Here is a 23,330-nt window from a genome sequence, read left to right as displayed (position 1 = left end):
TACCCCTTCTCTAGGTGACTTGCTTTGGGTGACTGTGACAAATGAGTGTATAGTGCATTCATGTAAGGCCAAGTTCTATTAAAAAGTTAACCATTCTCTGTTTTGTCTTTAACATTTAAGATGAATGGGCAAGCTAAACTCAATCATTCACATGTAGCAAAAGAACTATTTTACATGGCTCATTCATGCCTCTCTTAGATCTCTAGAGGGCAGCCTCAAAGTTGACTATTCATTCTTCTTAATACTGGTTCGATGCACATGTGCTATTTTCTGTAAGGAAAAAAATACTAAAGAGTATTTCTTCTTTTATTACAAGGTTTTAGTGTCCCCCAGGCCTCCTTAGGTCTATTTACTTTGGATATTTCAGCAGTTAGTGTAGGGCTTAACTGTGGTGAGTCTTTAAGCCCCCTTTTTAAATTCATAAACTTTCTCAAGTCTTAGAAAAATGTCAGGTTACATTTATTGAGAGGCATGGGAAGTGGACATTTTGTAGCCCAGTTGGAGTGTAGGCTGCTTCCATTCTGAGCACCTTGTTCCAATTTATGTCAGGAGGAATCCTATACAGGTCAGGGTGGGGAGCAGAGTATAATTAATGGGGTGGACAAGTGGAATCTTAGTATTTCATAAAATAAAATAGAACTCACATGTGCTTGGAACTGTTGTGTTTTTAAATATTTACATCTATTCTAATAAACATTAATTATAACTGATATATTTCTCTTGTGAACTTGCTAACTGGGAGGTCACAAGCCATTGCTCACTAGTGGAACAAATAGATGACAAGAACGTTATGTAAAACCTGGAGTACTCGGGGTAGGGGGGATATCAGTGAAAGGACTCATGGAAATAATCCAGTCGGGTTTTTCCTCCTAAATTTTCTCATACTTAAAGCACAATCTTGTTGATATACTCCAGATGGCTGTCCTGAGGGAAAACGAGGAGCTCTTAGCATGGGGAATTCTTTTATGGCTCCTGGTGACCAATGCTTAACTAGTAGTCTTTTAATTTTAAGTTTATAAGTAGAAGAGTCTAGAGTCCAGATATTCTTTATGCTCATGGACCAAAGTTCCTAATGTAGGAACATTTTTTCATTACTGTTAAAGATGATTTTTAAGAGTCACAAAAACTCTGATTCTAAACTCAACTGTGCCACATGCCAAGCATGTGGCCCTGGAAAAAGTTCCAAAACTCTGAGTCTCAATTTCCTCATCTGCAATATGGGACAAATTAATCTTACTACATAGGGTTTGGCAGGGGTTAACTAATTCCTATAAAACATATAACAGTGGGGCATGATGGTGCATGCTTTTAATCCTAGCAGTTGGGAGGAAGAGGCAGGTGGATCTCTTTAAGTTCAAGGCCAGCCTGGTCTACAAAGTGAGTCCAAGATAGCAAGGGTTACACACAGAGAAACTCTGTCTCTAAAAACCCAAAACCCAAACCTAAAAAAAAATTCTGGCTATGGTTATATGAAAGAATGTTTCAAAACAAAAAGTACAAAGGAAAGCTTATACATTATGTTAATGTACTCCTTGTTTTTCATTCATAGAAGCACCAACTCCTAAAGTAATTATTTCTGTCAAGATCTTTATATGTAAATATGTAATATATAATACACACATATATGTGTATAGTATTTGCAGTGTGCAGTGAAAAATCAATGCAGTTACCATATTTTTATCTACCATACTCCCTCATGCTGCTTTTATTACTAAGACAGAAAAATATTCTAAATGATGAGGCTACTTGTCCAGATGTTGTAACCTTAGACATTATATGCATCCAGTTAACCTGCAAATCACTGGGATGACAGATGTTGGAGGCCAGTCAACCTTGGGAACTTGTCACCCTGTTTAATTCAAAATTACAAAGTATCTTTTGGCCTGTCTAAGTGATTAGTCTATAAGAGCCTTGCAGAGTTCTTAGGGAAAATGACTGTTTTGGCATCATTACATTTCTTAGGACAATAATGAGTAGAGGGGTGGGCAGGCAACCTAGATAGAAAGATGCAATATACAAGAAAACAAGACATTCATCTTGTCTTTCCAAAGTTTGTATTGAGCTCTAGATTGAAATCTAGAGTTTAGCTAGTGTGGCAGTACATGCTTTTAATCCCACCTCTTAGAAACAGGAGACAGGAGGATTGTGAAATTGAGGCCAGTTTGAGCAACATAATTATCAAGACTTCCCCAACACACAATGAAATATGAAATCTTAAATGTACAATTAATACATTATCCTTCAAAATTCTTTGCAGTTTTGCACCCAAGTCATATTAGTTTAAAAAATAAATATATAAAGATAGTTATTTATGTTTTATAATAGAGTTCTAAGTTAGGATATAACAATTGTACCAGTTTCAAAACAGTCATCATTAAGAAACACCAATATTGCCATTTAACTTGGCATTATTGATCTCCCTTTAAGTAGACTTTTTGTCAGCCTAGATGTGAATGAGGTATAGTTAAGCCCTTCACCTTCATTCAATTCTCTATAGAAATGTTTATAAAACTCTACTGTATACAGTATCTAACAAAACTTAAGACACATAATAGGACCTAAAAATAAATTTGCCTTTTGTTGCTTTGGTAATTGCTACACTCCCCAAAAAAGAGTTCTCTCTCCCTCCTCCTCCTCTCTCTCTCTCTCTCTACACACACAGACACACACACACACACACACACAGAGAGAGAGAGAGAGAGAGAGAGAGAGAGAGAGAGAGAGAGAGAGAGAGAGAGAGAGAGAGAGAGAGAGAATAAAAGAGTGTGAGAATAAGTGGGAGAGAGAATGAGAGATAGAGAATATAAGCATCAGTCTTACTGGTCTTATATTTCTAGAAGATACTTGGATTTGTACAGCTGGCAGTGATTTTAGCTGACATTTTCAAAGTCAGTCCCTGCCTTGCATTGGCAGGAATTTCTTCCATGCAAATCTTTACCAAAAGTTAGGAAGCCTCGTCTATGTTTAGAGATCTCTTCCTCTCAGTAATAGTTTAATTTGATATGGTGATAGTATTTGGTAGCTCAAGATTACATAGAGTAGACTTCTGTGAGGAATTGGAGTGAGGACTCCAAGTTAGACTCATTGTAGCTGCACTGTGAAAAAGAGCACATCTGGTCTATTCAGTTGACATTACTTTCTACAAGGAAACCTAAGCACTAATACTCTCTCAATAAGAAACATACACACACACACACACACACACACACACACACTCCCACAGTGTGTATATATGTAACATATATTTACAATGTGTGTACATATAATATATACTATTAAAACATATATTTAAAGATGTTTCAGCATTAGTCTTTGATTTGTGTAACAAAATTGATTAGAAGTACTATATTAAAATATTATATTAAATACTTATTTAACTTTAGATAGAGAGGAAAATTTTACTGATGTCCTTTAGTATACAAACATTGAAATGCTTAACCTTACTCAATTTTGTCAAAAATGAGCCTTTTTATAAATTACAATTTCTGTTACACTTTTCTGAGACATTTGTGAAATATAAACATGACTGTATGCTAATGTGAAAATGGGCATGAACATAGTCATACATCCAAGATGACCTCAGAAAAAAATTCTTTATGATGAAATGAAAAATATATTGATTATCTGAAAGGAAAAAAAATAATATTTGGAATTACCTAAGAGCCTTTAAATGACACCCAGCACTTGATTTGAATCTACATGAGTAAAAGTGGGTAGAGTCCAGCATTTTAGACGCATTTCAATGAAGACTTTTAAAAAATGTTTCATGTTTAAGGTTCAGTTAACCAGAAAATTAAATTAACCAGAACTCTTACACTTCCAGAGAATTTTAACCAAATGAGGAGTCACTGTATTTTATTGTCATTTTAGTTCTCACGTAGAAATTAATTCTATCTTCTCACTTATTTTTTGGAAGGTATTTATTATCAAAGACATTGTCTTGAATGAGCAGAACAGTAGTGCCTTTTTATTTTGGTTATTAATGATTTCCATACGTATATGTGCATATGGACTGCTTGTGAGAGAGAACATGTATGCACAAGAGAGAATATGTTTGCAGATAAGGTATTTAAAGGCTCACTAGTAACCAGTGCTCTCATAATGATATGGCTGCCATTTTCTTCCCCCCAGTTGCTTTCCCCTTCAGATCTGCGGTTCAGAATTATAAGTATTTTTGTAGAAATGGAGCCGTGCTTTCTTGTAGCTTACTAAAGTGTTGCATGGATGGAAGTGTACCACAATCCATGCGATAAATAATTTCTATGTAACAGAACAATGACTTCAAAAAGACAACAAGGAAGTGAGTCAAAAAAGCTCCAAAGTAGCTCAGAAAGAGGCCTGATGGTCTCTTTCTGTTGCTTTTGCTTTTACTCTCTCCTTCCTTTTTTCTTTCATTTTATTTACAGTCACTAAGCAGGAAATTTTGCCTGATTAAGGAAAATCTCATCTTGATTTTAATTTTGCAATTTTGACTGACTTCTTTGTAGTGTATGTGTGTGAGTGTGTGTGCATGCACACACACTCACACACACACACACACGATTTTTATTAAGGAAAATGATCATTTGTGCTATTGTAAGCAAGATTCTGCTGATGAGAATGTGAAGTCTCAATGATAAAGGAGAAAATGGGTCTCCAAGTCTCAGCTCTAAAGGATCTTGGAATTTGCCCACTACCCTAAAGACCCTTATTACCATATCCATCATATTGTTGTAGGGTCTGGTGTTTTGTTTTGTTTTCTTTTGATAGCCTACTATCCAAGAAAAGCTGTGTAGCACAGTGGCTAACTAGGGTTTTGTGAGAGCAGGATAGAGCCAGGGGGAGAAAATAGGGGTTTTGGAGTTCATCGCCCCAGGGGGCTAATGTGCATAAAGCGACTGCTCCAAAGGGTCTGAGTTTAATCCTTAGAGCTGCCACTCAGGATCAGGATGAAGAAGCACCCATGCAAAGAATTGCTTCTGGATGCTGATAGTCAGTGGGGCAGGAAGCAGAATCTGAGCGCCCCTCTTTGGACCACTGATGTTTTGGCAGTTTATGTTGTGGGGGGAGGTTAACTGGCAGTGGCTCAAGCACAACAAAGTCCCCTTCAGGGAAGTCACCGGCATTCCTACCATCCTGCAGTGCCCTTTGCCCGGCACCCCAGGAGTGAGTGATTTCCCAGTCTGTTTCCCAAAGAAGAAAATGACTAAAGTTGCAAAACTATTTGCATCCATTTAAAATAGAGAGTAACTTGAAGGAATTTGGAATGAAAAGTATAGTTTGAGACTGTTGGCAGAACTGCTTGGATTTGTGCCTTGAATCAAGTGCCCCTGTTGACTTAAAGAACGACAAGCTAAAGCAGCTGCTTAACAAGAGATAACTGATCAAGTTTTACGACAAAGATGATAAATAAGGCATTAAACTAGTCTTTTTGACAATGCAATGAGGTTGTTTCATATTTTCTCTAACATTTCCATTTGTTACCAATAAATATAGCTCCACCACAGTATAGCTTAGCCACCTTGAAAGTTCACTTTTCTTAAACTCAGATGTTTTTGTAAATGAATTTTTAAGCCCCAGATTACATCTCAAGTACTAAATCCTTTCAATTTTCCTTTTTCTTTTAAAGAGCCTCACTCTTATCAAGCTTGATAGAATGAAAGGATAAAGTGTATATGAAGTAGTGCACTAAGATTGAATCCCAATGAAAGGATAAAATGCTTAGAACAAATGGCTTTCCATTAAGTCCTAAACAATTGATTATGTAAGATACAAAAGAAATTAATGCTTTATATTTGTGTTTTACAAATAATACCTGTAAATAGTTCTTAAACACATAACAAGGAAACATTCTGATAACACCAGGGAAAAAACGGTTTAGTCTGCCATAGGAAGATGTTTTAGAAGTCATTAGGATCCTCCTGACAGTTCTAGAGCTTATCCTCATAGAGGACCATTATTTTTGTGGTGTGTAGGATAGAAGCCAGCAATTCATACATGTTAGGCAAATGCTCTACCATTCAACTACAACTCCAGCCCTACAATTTTTTAAAGATTAGATTTTTATGCACAATTATTACATTTCCTCAAAACAATTTGAATCTTGGATTTGACTTCAAAACCATCTTTGTACTGGGGCTAATTCACTCTCAGAAAACACTATGTCCTGTCCAAAACCTTTCCACTAGAGCAGGAAAAGTGGCTCAGTGGGTAAGTACTTGCCTTGAGAGCACGAGGACCAGTGTATGGATCTACAGAACACACGCAAAAGCCAGCAAGTGTGATAGCCACCTGTAATTCCAGCAATTGAGAGGCAGAGACAGGAGGTCATGAGGCAATCTGGCCTGGCTACCTAATAGAGCTTATTGGTGAACTGGAGTTCAATGAGGGACCCTGCCTCAATAACTAAAGTGGAGCACAATCTAGGAAGACATCCAGCATCAACCTCTGGCTTACATATGCACATGCATGCACACATACCTATACATTTGTATGTACTTCCACATAGGTGAACATGTATATATATGCATGCATAACACACACACACACACCTATACACACAAACAAATAAAAACAAATAAATAAACCTGTTACTTGCTTCATTGGGGGAAGAATAGCAGAGTGTTTCTCAGCCTTCTCAATATTCTATGAGTCTATGCTGTTGATGCAATGGTAACTCTTTTGTCCTCCCTTTGAGATCTCATTCCTTCTGTCCGATTCTTAATAAGATGGTCTCCTAAAACCTATGGTTCGAGCTTGGTTACAATTTTGCCTAACCAGAAAGTGGATTTATTTTGAGATACTATTTGTCACTTCTTGCCATTGTCAGTCAGATACTAACAGGAACTGTCAGACAACAGGACCTTCCAATTGTAGCACATCTTTGACACTTACTAAGCTTGAGGCTCTGGTCCCAGATATTCATTTCCCCCAGCACTCTCCCCTCTTCCTGTATTTCCCTTCCCTACAATCTTAGTTGCATGGTCATTGTTAATTTCAGTTTTAAGTTAGCCTCCTAAGATCAAGCACACATTCAGGTACACAGTGTGAGTACTACATGCTGTAGTTTGAATGTGTCCACAAAATTCACATGCTGGAAATCTAATTTCCAATACAGTAGTGCTGAGAGGTGTTCAGGTGTTCCAAGTGGGGACCTGCATGAGTGGGTTTGGCGTTGTGTGCTCTTATGCTGCTTAAGGACACATCATCATTACTCTCCTTGGAGGACATAGGCTTCAAGGCACAATCTTGAAAACAGAGAACTAGGGTCATCACTTGCATACACCATGACCCAGGACTACCTAGGCTATGCTATAGAACAGTGAAAAATATGTGTCTGTTCTACAGACCATGCTCAATCAGTTCCTTTGCAATAGAAAGACAAACTAGCCCAAGACATGGTGCCTTCTACTTTCTTGGCCCACCGAGTCTCTGGGCCATCCTGTCAAATCACATTGGTGAAATAAATCCAGAGGTCACTGTTTTCAAAGAACTCCTCATCTTGACTGTTCAAACAAGAAATTATAAAGGCTGGATTTTAATGCCCTTGAGAAAAATCTATAGTTGATATCTGAAGTTAAGTATTTAATAATTAAATAGATAAAATTATAATTCTCAGTCTAAATGCTGGTAAGTTTTGTACTAAAATTAAAATATGTCTATAGTTATACCACCATGAATGTGTCTGATCAAATCTAAAATGAAGATGTTTTTGCTTTTTTATTGGCAGAGGGAAAGCCAGAATGTCAAGAAAGACCACACAGATATGAGTTGAAATATCTCTTTTACTAAAATAGTCCATATAATAGTCAGCTTTGTTTTATGTGATCCCCTTAACTTCCTTCATTTTATATATGAATCTTTAAAATAATTACTTTCCTAAGATGCTTGTTGTCTATTTTCTTCATTACAATTTAAGTTTTCTAAGGGCATGCCTTTGTTCTCATACTAACTACTACATTGCTAGTGCCTAGAGCTGCTCCTGGCAGATGGCAGGACAAAAACAAACAAACAAACAAACAAACAAAACACCCCTGACATTTGTCTTCTTTTTAGTCCAGAATATAAAAGTAAGCTTATAATATAAAATATTTATTTAAAAATTCAGCCCAGCTTACTCTCCCACACATTTGTGTGTGGTACATGTATGTTGACTTTGTCTTTCTCTATCAGTTTCAACCTTATCTGTTCAAACAGAATCTTTCCCTGAGCCCAAAGCTTGCTGTCTTGGTTAGACTTGCTGATTGGCCACTGAACTCCAAGAATCTGCTGGTCTCCAATCCCAAACATGGGATGATAAGCATTTATGACCATAAGTAGTTTTTAATGTGAATGCTGGAAATTTGAACTCATGTCTTCTTTTCATAGCAACTGCTCTTACCCACTTAACCAAATCCCCAGCCCTTTCCCCACGCTCTTCAAACTACATTGGTACAGAGTGGAGAGCTGATGTTTCAGGCTAGGTCCAGGCTTATTTGAGATCAGGAAGGAATTTTTTTTTTTAACATCTTTTGACTCTCGGGTCAAAATCCATGAGTAGGACTTCCTTGATCTATATTAGTTTTCCTGTGGTTGTAGCTGAATCTAAAAGGTGGTATGGGGAGGCTGGTGCTGGTGGGAAAAAACCTATTGCTTCCTTGGAAACTTCTTTTAGCTCTAGACTCATTGACTTAAGGATCATTCAGTGCCAGCTGAGAGTCGGCCTCTACTGTAACTGCTGGAAAGCCCATTGGTGACTTGGTTTCGATTTGTGACCATTAGTCTGACACACGGGTAGAAAAAGAAACTGCTTAGGTTTTTGTAGCTTCTGAGAGTAGAATGCCTACCTTTGCTGTAGACTATCTTTAGAGATTGTTTTTTCACAGTAGAAAGTCTCACACAATAGAAATAGTTCTCTTCCTCTAAGGCTTGGGAGGCATTCTTATAGTCCACAATACAAGATTCTAATCCTTAAGGCTTGGAATGTTGAACTGTAGTGTACCCTGCTATGTGTATCTGGTACACTAGATGAGGCTTGGAGGGCAAAGTGAAGCAAGAACAGGAAGCATGTACCATTTGTTGTGACTTGAAAGCTGCTTTTTTTGTTTTAATCTCTAATTCAAGACTTTTGTGCTTTCGGTCAGCATCCATGTATCCTGAAGGCTGACAGATTAGCTTAGAAACAGAAAAGGCCGCTACTTCTCTGTTCTCACCAGGCTCACGTGTACTATCTGTGCCAGGGTCTCTTGTTTCCTGCAAAGTAAAACCTGTAGCAGCTGATACACAGAGGTAAGGAGACCCTGAGTGGGAAACAGGGAATACAGCTTTGGCATCTTTGTGGGCGATACAGTCATCATGAGCACAGAGGCCTACTGAAGCTTAAGATGTATACAAAATTGTCCACATAGAAACTCTTATGAAATAATGATTCTTGCTAAGAACAGAAATGTTAATTCATGGACTGGAGTGATGTACAGAACACTCCCAGCTTTCCCATAGAACCTGAGTTTGGGTCCCAGCACCCACATCCAGCAGTTCACATTTGCCTGTAACTCCAGTTCAAGGAGATCCAACAGCTGCTTCTAGCCTCCTTAGATAACTCTTCTCTCTTTGGCATAAACACACACAATAAATACATACTTAAAATATGTTGTTTTTAAGAAATGTTAGTTAAATTATCAATCTTATACTGTTCCTTCACGTAAGATACTCCATGAATATTATGAAACAACTAAATGGATTGATGGCCTTCCTGCTTCCCAAAATAGCTTGAAAGGGTTTCTAAGGAAAAATACAGATAATGGAATTATTTGGAGATGAATGAGAAGAATTAATTACGGACAAGAAGGGGCAAAGGAGAAGAAAATGACAGTTGAAACTTGGCCTCACTTGAGCCTTAAAAGACTAAGAATTCTCTAGTCCTCATCTTATAAAGAAGAAAACTGTGTATAAGACATGGAGAGTGTCTGTATGAGGGACAGAGTATCCTTCCCTTATCTGCCCTTTCAAGGAAATGTCAGAGTCCAGGTTTGAAGTCGGGATTATCTGCTTTCAAGGTATACATTCTGTAACATGGTGTTACATTGATCGATCTGATTAGCTTAAAAGTAGACAAAGGGTACCTAGGCCCTCCAAGTTCAAGGTTTCGCCTCAAGTTTTCTGACAGCACAACAGAGACAAAGCAGATTATCCTTCATCTGAAATAGAAAGAAAAACAAGGTGAATAGTAGCAGAATCTACACAAGCGAAGAAAGATTGAAATTTCTAATGCTATACAAACACTGAATATACTTTTTTCAGAACCCATTTGGCTTAGAGACCACAGTGATAATAATAAAAATAATAAGCTAAGTTCAGTAAGTTACATGAACTTGAAATATATCTTAAAATAAGACATCACACTGACAGATTTTAGAGATTTTGTACCATTTTGATTTGGCAAAACCAGTATACTGTATTAGTAGCTTTGATTGTTTCTCAATACAGTGCTCATTCCAAGGCTTCCCTGGGATTCCAATGGCTTATGTATAAAGTTAAGTTCAGGGGGCTGAGGAGATGGCTCAGTCATGCAAGGACAGAGGTTGATGTTAGCTATCTTCTTCAACAGTTCTCTACCTTATTTTATTTTTGTGAGTAAATATCTCTCACTTAATGCTTACTGGCTAGCCACTTACCTCCAAGGATCCACTTGTGTTTGCTTCCACAGCAGTGGGATTCTAGATTTCTTTTTATGTGGTTTCTCAGAATCTAGAGTCAGGTATTCCCCATGCTTATCCAGCAAGGACTTGCATGACTGAGCCATCTCCTCAGCCCCCTGAACTTAAACTTTACACATAAGCCTTTGGAATCCCAGGGAAGCCTTGGAATGAGCACTGTATTGAGAAACAATCAAAGCAACTAATACAGTATACTGGTTTTGCCAAATCAAAATGGTGCAAAATCTCTAAAAGCTGTACATGCACGCATGTGTGTGTGCCCGTGCACGCGCGCGCGCGCACACACACACACACATGTATATACATATCCAAAAGTACATACACACATACACAAAGTTATGAACATACTGTGAAGATACAGTATGTTTTGGCAAAAAGTCAGTTTCCTTTATTGTCAGCTATTTGGTAAAGGCAGCATCTTATTTCATATAGGGTAAAACATAGATATAGAAATTACAGGAAGTAGAATATGGGTTCAAAGTAAGGGGAAGTAATGAGATTTGGAAACAGTTTTAATTTTATGATACTTTAAATTGCATGTGTATGTGTCTGTTTTAATGGGAACCCAATTTTCTTGCCCCAGATGTAAACAGCTATGCTTCCTTGAGAAGTTACAGTTTATCCACTGGCATTTCAATGTGGTGAAAAGTGTCTTTGTTTGAATTTCTTTGAGAAGTCTCCCTCTTGTCTTTGTTCAGTACAGACAGTCCTGATACTGTTCTTAATATCCTGTTTTCATTTGTCAGAGCTGGTGTCCTTTTCATTGCCATGTTCCCATCATTCCCTGTCTTTCATGTGGTGCTTTACAATAACAACTGAGAACAAAAGAATCACTCCTCTTTTGGTTGCCTTAAAAAAATGGACGGGTGAGGGTGGGGTGGGGTGGGGTGGGGGCTCTATCCTCTGACTAGAGGGCTTCAGTGATCACAGGAAATGTTCATAATAGTTAACCAGGAGATGTGGATGAAGGTTGGGTGGTTTTTTTGTTGTTGTTGTTGTTGTTGTTGTTTTTTAAGATCACAGAGTAACTTCAGGATATTGGTAGTATGAATATTTTGTGTGTGGTTAACTTTGAAGTTGAGAGAGTGAAGAGTTTTTCTTTTTATAGTCCCCCCCTCTCTCGTGTGTGTGTGTGTGTGTGTGTGTGTGTGTGTGTGTGTGTGTGTAAAAGCACATATGGTGATAGTGAGCATTCATGTACCTCAGTGCATTTATGGAGGTCAGGAAGCTGGGGGACAACTTCCAGGAGTCAACCCTCTCTTTCTACCATGTAGATGCCAGGGATTAAACTCAAGTCATCAGACATAGTGGCAAGTGCTCTTACTGGCGAAGCCATCTTACCTGGCCAGAAAAGCAATACTTTGCTGTATGAAAGGCATTATTTTATTAGGTAGTTTCCCCATCTGTTCATACAATAAGAGTCAGTTACTCTATAGTCTTCATTATGTGCATGAGCAAGACAAGAGGATTTGTTTTGGCTGCTGAACAACTCTAAGCTTTCCAATGTTCAGAGAACAATCTGAACATTCTAGAGGCTAATTGGGAAGAAGTCAGTCTCCCAGAGGAGTATTATATTGGCAAAGCAAAAAAAGAAAAAAAAAATGTTTCAAAGTAGTCAGGAGTTCTCTAGGATTCAATCCACTTGCAAAAATCTGGTTCAAGTGTCCTAAAGAGTATAGATTTCTCATACAACCTTATAAATTTCAAAGTGACATTTTTATAGATTTGAGCCAGGTGACATTTTTAGGTAAACAACTAGCATCTATAGGTTTCTGTCTTTGCACAAAGGAAAGAATGTTTCTATAATGTAGTGGGGATAAGCAAACTGAGTGTCTCATAGAGAATGAATGTTATTGACAAGTTCAAGTAACTTTCAAAAGGTGCTTCTGTATATATGTGTGTGTGTGTGTATGGGTGAGACTATATATCTGTATATACATATACAAAAACCAATCCCATTGTACACACACACAGGATTTTATAGATTGGAGTTCTACAGATATATGTATAAATGCCTACCCAAATACAAACATGCATGGAAAAGCACTCAAGGAAGGGAGAGTTATATGCTCTTCACCTATGGGTGGTTTGAAAGAAATTAGTAGCTTTGATTTCTGCCACCACCATGATATGGGTCCACTCATCTGATGGTCTGACCATAGGCCTCCTACTAGGAGACAAGTGGAGATATGCCCTCCCTGTCTTCTTTCTCTTTGTAGCCTATGTCTATTGTCAAACTCAGATTCTTGTAGGAAAGCCAGAAAAGTCTAGAGCCGAATCAGTCATGTTTAGTGTAATGTAGAATACACCCCATATGCCTTTAAAACTGAATTGGTTTAGCCAGGCATTGTGACACATACCTTTAATCTTAGTGCTTGGAATCTGAGGGATTAAGATCACAAATTCCAGGCCAGCCTTGACTACAAAGCAAGACAGGGTTTGTTTATTTGTTTGTTTGTTTGTTTTTGAAGCAAAAGAGAAAGAAAGCACCCAGGATGTTTTATTTCTTCAAACAAACCATAATACATAAAACATAAAATATTTGAGACCCTCTGACTGTGAGAAATCTCAACTAAAGGCCAACAAGTTATGCACTTGAAAAATAATATAAAATGCTTTGTTGTTGTTTACCATTGTCTTTTCATGGGTGGAGTAAATGTTTTGTTTCCTGATGTTTCAACTTGAGCCATTCAGGCTGATTTCCCCACCACAGTGCCAGAATACAGACAAGTTAAACCTGTCTCATAAATATTAACAGAGGCTATTTTTAAAAAAACCTTTGATGAAAAGTTATTTAACTTTCTATTTGATAATAAACATATGTGTCTTTGGTGTATAACATGAATGTCTTAAGGAATCATATTTGTCTTAAAATTGAGTAATGCCTGTATTGCCAATAGCTAAATGAAATTATGATTTGGAGAGATGTAAATCCAGCACATCTAACTATGTATTTTATGTCCTATGAAGCATGTTCTGGTTCCCTGTGAAGTGTTGTAGGGCCATAAAAGAAGGTACTGAAACTTGCACACTGCACAGTCAGAGAAAGCCCCCTGCTTCCCCTTTATCTTGCATGATCCTTAAGCACCTTTGTTGGAGCCCAACTGTCTACAGGATAAACTGAATCTTGCAGAATTGTTGTCACACTTTCCTGGTGAAGTACTTTAGTTGCACTTTCTTGTCTTGTATAAGTGATAAGCCACATCCTTCAAATAATTGCACTTCAGGACAAATTTTCTTTTTGCTCTCAGAAAATCTACTTCCCTTTCTTCAGATAATCACATTTTAAATGATTATTTTCCATTCTCAGCACACTCTTTTGTTGCCTTTCTGATGACCAATTCTGGAGAGTGAAATGAAGTTTGGGGACAAATTATAGATGTTTTTATAGTCTGTATATACATATCGCATTAGGTTTATATAGTATATTAGGTACATATAAAATGAACATTCTGTGAGTTATATTCATAGATTCAACCCAGTTCATATGTAAAACATGTGAAAAGCATTTAGTCTATAGTGAACATGTACAGCCTGCTCTTGGTATGCTAAGTAATTCTGAGGTGATTTTAAATATGTTAGAAATATATATTTTAAATATATATGTTGATATCTTCAGTGGGGAGGTTCTGAAGCCACTCTCCATAGATACCCATAGACGACTATTTACATACAGGGTTCTTTGAGGGTGTTTTGTGTGTGATGTATGATATATATGTACAATTTATACATATGTGTGTTGTATATTAAGATGATCCATTGTACTGTACGGGTCTTTTTGGAAGAAAGTATGAATGGTTTATTCTATCTGTGCAAGGTCATTGTTTCTACTAATATAAATTGAAAATGAACTTCTTTCTGAAATTAAACTTGAATTGTGATGCCAAAGAAGCAAAATAAGGTGCATATTATTTTTAAAATGAGCCGACCAGCACCCGGGCATAATGAGACAATGTGCTCAGTAGAGTGTTAAAAGGACCCAGTGGTGTGAGAAGTGTCAGTTTCTGACCCCCAAATGGGAAGAATAGCTCCTGAGAGTAGCATAGAGAGCCTGTCTTCAGACACCATCCAGTCACCTGAGCCACTGCTGCTCCCTGCAAACAGGGAGAGTGCTGTTCTTAGTGCCAAATCATCACGCTGCTTATCCAGACAGTGGGTGTTAGCCTGAACTGAGCTGCCTTTTCATTTTGTTTCAACTGAGCACTGACTGGGTAGGGGACAGGGAAGTCACAGTGGGGGCCATGGAAAAGGCAGTTGATTCTTCAACTCAGGCAACCCTGACGGAGTGGATGAGGTGGAGCTGGCCTTCCTGGAATTGTTGGACCGATTTTCCTGTTGTGTTTCACTGTCGACGCTCTCACAGACACACACAGGACCGCTCGAGCTCTGCCTGCTACCCATTACCTGGTCTCAGTGGCCTGTCTATCATTTTGTGGAATCCCATCCTCTACCTACAGCGATGTTTCTTCAAAAAGAACTAGTGTGCAGTCCATTGGTGGGTATTCAAGGGGATCTGTTTGTCACAACCTTGAGTGGTGCTCAAAAGACTCTTAGGTACCAGTGTACAAGTTTCTGTTTTCAGTCTGCTTTCCAGGCTTCTAGGAATGGATTGCATGCTTGAGGCTTCTATTAAGACAGTGAGACAGGAATTGCTGTTTTTCATTGCCATGAGTGTCTTTTGCTTACCTATGTGTGTAGATAAACTTCTAGACCTTTTAAGCATTCTTTTCAGTAAATTTGGAAGATGGGGTTTCAATTAAAATAACCAGACTGTGTGACCCAGCTCCCATTTCCCCTTAATTTTGATCATGAAAGCCTTCATATCCCCACAGACATCTGCCATGCTTCCAAATGATTCTTTTCAGGAGTGTTCATTCATTATTAATCAGGTTGCATGGTCAGAGAAGTGTGTGATTATTTTTAAGAATGTCCTAGAGATCCAATTACTAAATGTGCATGTGTTACAGGCAGATGTGGAAGTACAGGAAAATGGTTGCTTAATAGTTTGATTTGATATGCATCAATTTCACCAGGTGAGTGGTGACATTAAATCTTCCCTAGCTCTCCTGGCAGGCAAAATTATTTCAATTGCAAGCTAATTTATCCTAAGTAAAACAAAGATGAAATTGCAAATTGTTCAAAGTATATTAATTGATTGTTTGAAAACTCAAGGCTAGCATCTTGATGCTTATCTGCTTGTCATCTTCATTTCAGTCAGTCCTCCTGGACCCCTCCTATTTGCTTGGCAGAAGTCCATACTTGTCTGTTACCAATTAAATGAATTTGGATGTGCTGACACTCTAAGGTTACATGTAGTGATATTGTAATTGTAGAGTATGTTTATTTCTTGTAGAATGCTACTGAATCACCCTTTTCCCACAGGTTGCTACTCAATGCAATATTTACATTGAAAATCTGTTTTGTCTGTGTACTGTTCTCTGCCATAACAGGAGTGTGAAATTGCCAAATACTGTAGTTCCAATCCTCAGTCTTGCAAAATGGCTTTAAATCCAAGGGAATCTCCTTTCTTTCCATCAAGATCGGTTTCATTGTCCCTTTTTGGCTCCACTGCCACTGCCAGGGTGATAATCACTAAAGTATTATGTTGATTTGGTGGCTTTTACACCTTAATGTTAAATACTAAGCTACATAATTGGATATACAGATGTTGAGTGCTTGTATTATGTCATTTAAATTTTGGATCTGTAGTGAATTCAGTCTTGCATACAGGAGTCAGTTTTCCAGTTTAGGAAATTACATTTCTGTGGATGAAAACAGGTTTCTTCTTTCTTCTTTTTTTATTATTTAATTAGTTTATTCAGATTACAACTAAATTGTTATCCCATCACTTGTATCCTCCTGCTTTCTCCCTATACCCCTACAGGTTCCTTCTGAGTTCAGCCTGTTGTAATCCCACAAACTCGGGTTGAATCCCAGTGTTTCCCATATCTGAGTCTGTATTCTGCTGATCCATGATAGAAACACCATTGCATGATCTCCAAACGCTATTGCACTATAGTTATGTTATAAGAATAATGCCATACCCAAAACCCTAACATCGATAAGTCAACTAAATGTTTAATTCCTCCAAATGATGGGGATAAGAAATGTGGAGCGTATTTCCAAAACAAATAATACAATTTATTTGTGCTATTTTCAGTGTTGTTTGTTGCTCACAATTCTTTTAGGAGCTAACTTTTCTGAAACCATATTTATGAGCCTTCAGATAGTTTTATATTGTGTTGAAGCAGTGGTTCTATCAGATATTTATATTACAATTTGTAACAGTAGCGAAATTACAGTTAAGAAGTAGCAATGAAAATAATTTTATGGTTCAGGGGACACCACAACATAAGGAACTGTATTAAAGGGCCACAGCACTATGTAGGTTGAGAAATTACCTTTTAAAGTTAAAGTGCTTTTTTTTATCTGGATTGTATTTTTATAAATGTAAATATTAATTTTCATAGTCTAAAGGATATTCGGCAAAGAACCAAATGAAGTCCCTTGGGAAATGGGTGAGAAACACCTAGTATTAACAACTAATCACAAATAACCCAGAATTGGGGTTTTCCAGTTTGTTCCTTGATCCAGCACCCTGTTAATTTACCTGATTGTGACAATATTCAGAATTGTTCCCCGAGAGATTGAAAGTAAAATTATTCATTTGTTGCATGTATGATCTCTCCATATTCCAAGTGAGAATAACAATTATGTTTCATGCAGTGTGCAAACATGACACAGAATATGAGTAGGTGAGTAAAGAAAGCATCATTTTTGGAGGTTTCTAAGTCTTAATCCGATTCTTTTTTCAACTAAAATTTAATTTTGCATCTATTTGTTTTGTGCATGTGCACTTGTGTATGTGTGAGACTACATGTGGGCCCATGTGCACTCTCTGGTATGTCTTTGGAGGTCAAAGAACAATTTGTGAGAGTCAGTTCTCTCTTTTACCATGCAGATTCGGAGGATCAGATTCAGGTCTTTAAGTCTGGCAGCAGATGTCTTTACTCATTGAGCCATCTTCCTAGTACTCTCAGTCCAAAACTCTTGAGCATGAAAGTGAAACTTGCACAGTCTTGATTTCTGAAAAAGAATGCTTGCCTACTGAGTTTGGTCATGGATTAAACTTTTCAATGAATGATCTCTTCACAGGGATACTAGATGTTTCCTCAAAGTCTAGGTTATGTTAACTGCATCAAAGTAGAGATCCCGAGGGGCTTCACAAAATACCACTGTGAAATTCTAACATGAGCTACAGAGATAGATGACACCAAGGTTTTTGGCAGTATAGGTTTGGAGCTTATATGTCTTGTCTTAGGTGAATATTATGTTTTTGTCTTTTACTCTAAAGGAGAATAAAAAAGATGAGCTGTTCCTTAAGAATACCCATCCTGTGTTTGCCAAAACCTCTTTCTTAAAGATAAACACTACAGTTGAGGTCCTGTGCCATGGCTCTTGAACTGGAATATTTCTCCTTCCCTCTGTTTTCTCCCATAGCTTAGGGCATAACCAAAAGACAATATTCCACTCCAGGAAAGCTCTTCCCCTGGAAAGAAAGCTTCCACAATGTAAAAATGCCTTATGATGAAGGTACCTGGAACCTACAGGGGGCAGAAACTGGCCTTCTGCTCAGGCAACTAGATCATCTTAACATCATCCTGTGCCAAGATTTTGTTATCCTTCCAGCCCTCTTCACTAGCTCTTTATCCCTTTGTTAATTTATTTTCCTTGATTCTATGAATTAGCATTCTTGCATTTTATTACCTGTGAGGGTGTGATGGTTATTTGGCTCAAAAAGCCTACATTTGAGACTATGAATGTTTTCTTTATAAGAAGTGTGTGTGTGTGTGTGTGTGTGTGTGTGTGTGTGTGGTGTGGGGTGTGTGTGTGTGTGCATGCTTGTCTGCTCATGCCTGAGCTCATGCATACCTGGATTAGCCTTGAGTGATTTAGAATACATTGAAAGAACAGAATGAGTCATATAATTTTACCTGTGTCTTGTTAGTCTGTTATTCTGTGTCTTGTTATAATCATTTTAGTACTTGTTAGGCAGAATAATTATGTCACTTTTTTCAGCTTAAAGGTTACTTTGTAATTATTAAGTGTAAATACTTAAAACAATACTGACTAGAACATGTGGGGCCTCTGGAAGGTTCCATTCTTATCTAAAAAATCCCCCCACAGACCAAAACAAAACCAAAAAGCTAACATGAAACCAAAAATAATCTTTAAGGAAAATGGTTTAGACTAGGAAGAAAAGCAAAAGCCTATTGCAAAGAATGGAAAACAGTCTCATTTCTTGGGCCTGTGGCTTAAGAGGTAGGGGTTGTGAAGTTGCAGGTGTAGTTTGGAGAAACATGGGCAAGACTCTGAAAATGGAGATAAGATTCGAGGCAAGATTTATAGTCTGGGCAACAGAGGTACTCCTCTGTTTTATATATGGGGAGAAGTGATATGAAAAAGTGTAGTCCAGGGAATAGGTTGCAAACAGTAAAACCAAGGAGGAAAGATGGGAGTAAACCATATTAGGAGCTGGAGAGGTGGCTCAGTGATTAATGCTTGCTGTTCTTCCAGAGGACCAAAGTTTGGTTCCCAGAAGCCATGTTAAGCAGCTTATAGTGGCCTATAACTTCAGCTCCAGAGACTTCACTAGTCTCTGCTGGTCAATGAGGACTCTTGAACTCAGGTGTACATACCCACACATAGACACATTCATACAAATAACTTAAAATAAAATAAAATAAAATAAAATTATATTATACCAATATAATTATAATATACTAATTATATTAAATATATTACATATACTTACCAGATATCACACAGTTTAGAGCTGTCTTGTTAAACAGTTCTTCTTTGTTTAATAAGAAGCTGTCAAATGCAATAGTGGCCAGGATACTTTGGGCTTGTGGGAGGTTCCATTTTCATCTAAAATGCCTCCTGAGATTATCCATTATCTTATAGTTTTAGAAGTCTGAATCACACATAAATTGCTTATTTATCAAAGTGTCTATCTACAGAGTTCTACTTCTCTCCGGAGGCTGTGGGATAGGGTCCATTTTCATTCTTTTATCAACAGCTTCTAGAGGCTAAACACATTCCTTGGCATGTAGCCTTGTCCATTGTGTTCAAAGCAGGCATGGTTGGTCTAGCCTTCCTCACATCACATCACTCTGTCAGTGACTCTTCTGTCAGCATCTTCCACTTTTAAGAGGTCTTTTGATACTTTTGAGTCTCTTGGATAATTCTAGCTAATCTCCTTATTGCAAAACAAGCTACTTGCAAGCCTTAATTAAATTTTTAATTTTAATTTCTTTTTTCTTCTGTTACCTACATTACATACAGATCCCAAGGTATAGCTTGTAGACATCTTTGAGACCATACCTTTGCCTTCTCCAGTGAGGAAGGACTAGAAAATGTGGCTGATTTCTCACTTTTGAGGGTGGCAAATGAATCATTTTAATAGAAAAGGCAGGTTGGGGAAGGAAATCAGTAAGTCCCTTGGGGGTTGCATTCTTGGTCTGAAGCAGTTACATGCCATGAAGCCAAGACTTGCCAACACTGAAGTGACACCGCAGAAGGATGGTGCTTTGAGACTCAAGCCTAGAAATCACTTTTGTGGAAAGTCACTATGCAATGAATGAACAAACTGACTTACATTTTGGAGGGAAAGACACACAGTTAGAACCCTCTGATGACAGAAAAAAGTCAGCAGCAGTTAGAGAGAGAGAGAGAGAGAGAGAGAGAGAGAGAGAGAGAGAGAGAGAGAGAGAGAGAGAGAGAGAGAGAGAGAGAACAACTTCAGGAGGATAATTGCAGTGTTACTCAGGAGAGGGCCAGACTGGAAGAAGAAAGAAGTAGGTAAACATCAACCATATCATACTTTTATCCATTAAAACCTCCATTTATTTGCTTTCTATTATGAAGAAGTGCTTTCCCTGCTACATGAGTTTCTTGAGAAGAGCCCTGGCTCTTCTTGTTTCTAAGGATACAAGTCTTCACTGAAATGTGTCACTGAAGAAGACAACCCTGCTTCTGAACATGATTAGAATGCCTGCTAGAATTAGAGTGGCTATGTGTGGACTCATGCTCAAGGACATGCAGGCAGCTTACATGCAGCAGGGCGAATGTTCTAATTTTATTTTACTATGTCTTCAGCTTCTCTTTTGCTTACTGTTCTGCCTTGTTCTATGTAGACCAACTTGCAGGAATGCAAAGTTGTGAATGCTGAATTGCTGCTATTCCCAGTTTGTTGCAAGGGGTTCCCATGATTATCACTTCCTTTTGAATAAAGACCAATCAGCCCATTCATAAAAAATGTTGAGCTATAGAATTTCCTGACAACAATATGCATGTGTGATTTCCTTCTATTGTAGTAAATTCTAAAAAGCTAGCTAAAAAATATATGGAAACTGAACTGGGAATGTTAGGCAAAAAACAAAAGAAAGATAATATCTTTTTTTTTTTTTTTTTGCACAAATACTACCCAATCCCCACTACCTAGTGGATGAACCTTGCCCAATTTTTGAAACCTGCCTTACCCTTTACCCCAAGGAAACTATCCTGTTCCTTTTCCTCTTGTAAAGAGTTGATTATTCTGGCTTTGGATTTCCTATTTAGTCATGTTATCCAACATATTTTTTTATATTTAGAATTATTTTATGAGTATGAGATGAGAGCATTGTGACCCTCCATGTAGGTACTGGAAACTGAACCCAGGTTCTCTGCAAAAAGCAGCAAGTGCTCTTAACTATGGAGCCATCTCTGACACTAAGGCAAGGCTAGGTATTGTCTGAACCAAGTGCATAGAAGGACATTAATATTTTATTAAAGAGTAAATAGTATTTTAAGTTCTCTAGATATTTTAAAGAAAGTTAGAAAAAAGGCAGAATAATTTCTTATTATTAGATTATATGAGGTTTATTAAGTAGTCATTGGGAGAGAAGGAAAGAGGGGAGGAGTACCCCAGAAACAGAGACAGACAGACAGACAGAGACAGAGGAAGAGAGAAAGAGGTAGAAGGAAAGGGAGTAAGGGGGTATGAGATAAGGCAGACTAATTTCTTGAACAAAGGAATGGCATATGTAGATATTATTGAGTAATGAAGATGATGTGTGGCAACTTCTGTGGAATTTATTGTAGATATCAACTCAGAACCCCTCCCTTTTTGGAATTATGTGACTCAAAGACTTAGAAATTTGGCCAAACTTCATTTATCACATCTAGTTACTTTCTCAACACTTAATTCAGTTAACTATTTACAGTGTAGACATTTGCCCAAAGGACCATGTAGAGTATGATGGCAGTAAAAGGAAAAGATTCAGATCTGAGCAGCTGTTATTAAATCATTCCTACATGAATTGCCCCAAGCACTGAACTCACATCATTTCCATTGATGTCAGGGTGAAATCCCACTGCAAATAATTTCCTGTTAACACAGGGAACATGTACTTGCTTGTCCAAGTCTGTCTCCTCCATCTTTGTTGTTGTTGTTACCTACCTGACATTTTATTCATGCCTTTCTGCTGATTATTTTCATTTTATTTTCTAGCCAGATGTGTATATATCTCTCTCCTCTAAAAATGAGACCTGCAGGTCAAATTTGACTCATTACCTCTTTTAAAAAATGCAATTGTATCAGAGCAGATCATTCCTTTATATATTCTTTATGATTATTTCTGCAGTGATATTCCATGGCCCACAAAACAAAAAAAAAGTTTATTACCATGCCATTTATACAGAAAGCTGGCTGACCTCTATTTTAGTTATGGAAAAATCCTTAAAGGAAAGAGTTATACTTTATTCATTGAGCTTCTGCCCAGTAGATTATAGGAAATCAATGAATTTTCAAGTTTACTGTACATTGGTTACTATTTTAGCTGTTTGTGGCACATTCTGCAAAGAGAAAAAATCTCTGTCCTCCTATAGAATAGTCTGGTGCTAGAGGCATTAGAGGGATCAACAAACAAATTAATAGAATATGTTAGCAATAAATATATAGAAAAAAGCAGACTGAGATAAAGCAAGATGGAGTTCTATAATGGATGGGTTGTTCTGGTGGTAGTGGAGGAGTTAGTTTTATGTGAGTTCAGATAAGGTAACTCTACAGCCCAGAGTCACACGGATTCTAAAGACTGTATGGGCTGAGTAGGAAATAGGATGCATTTGGCATATCTGTGGGTTGACAAGGAAGCCATGTGCCCAGAGCAGAACAAGAAAGGAGTAGCGTGGGAGGAAATGAGCTCACTGTCTGTCTGTTTTCTAGTGCTGGGTTTATTGTGATGAATTTCCCTTTGACTGACATGGGAAGCCCCTGGAGGGAAGAGCAGAAGAGAGGCAGAATCTGTCATGTTTTAACAGGTTCTCTAGCTTTTGAATGGAAAATAGACTATAAGGAAAAAAACCAAGGGTAGGAAGGAGATGCGAACACATTTAGAATGGTGGTGTGACAACCCAAGCATAAGATGATGATGACTTGGCTTATGATAATAAAGATGGGGTGATGCCAACACAAGGTTCTGCCTTCTTGGACAAACTTAGTACCTAGCCTATAGTAGCCCTCTCCTGAATAGGTAGATAAAATGTCAGCATTCCTATTGGGGTACACAGTAGAATCACTCTTGAGAATGCCTATGGTACCACTATGGGATGGAA

General features: G+C 37.7%; 1 protein-coding gene across 6 annotated transcripts in view; it reads left to right on the top strand.

Moving 5' to 3' along the window:
* Nucleotides 1-23,330, top strand: part of Mid1 (midline 1) — a 351,166-nt gene that overhangs the window by 211,119 nt on the left and 116,717 nt on the right. The window contains exon 1 of one of the 6 annotated variants that reach the window (XM_051141309.1): nt 14,915-15,168. The exons of the other annotated variants lie outside the window; for them this stretch is intronic. The gene's annotated coding sequence lies outside the window, so the exon portion shown is untranslated. Of the gene's footprint in view, nt 1-14,914; nt 15,169-23,330 lie in introns of those variants that run through there. 6 annotated transcript variants of the gene reach the window in all.

Source organism: Acomys russatus, chromosome X (assembly GCF_903995435.1).
Source record: "Acomys russatus chromosome X, mAcoRus1.1, whole genome shotgun sequence".
NCBI lineage: Eukaryota > Metazoa > Chordata > Mammalia > Rodentia > Muridae > Acomys > Acomys russatus.
Note: the sequence above shows the minus strand (reverse complement) of the source record. Positions and strands in the feature narration are given on the sequence as shown.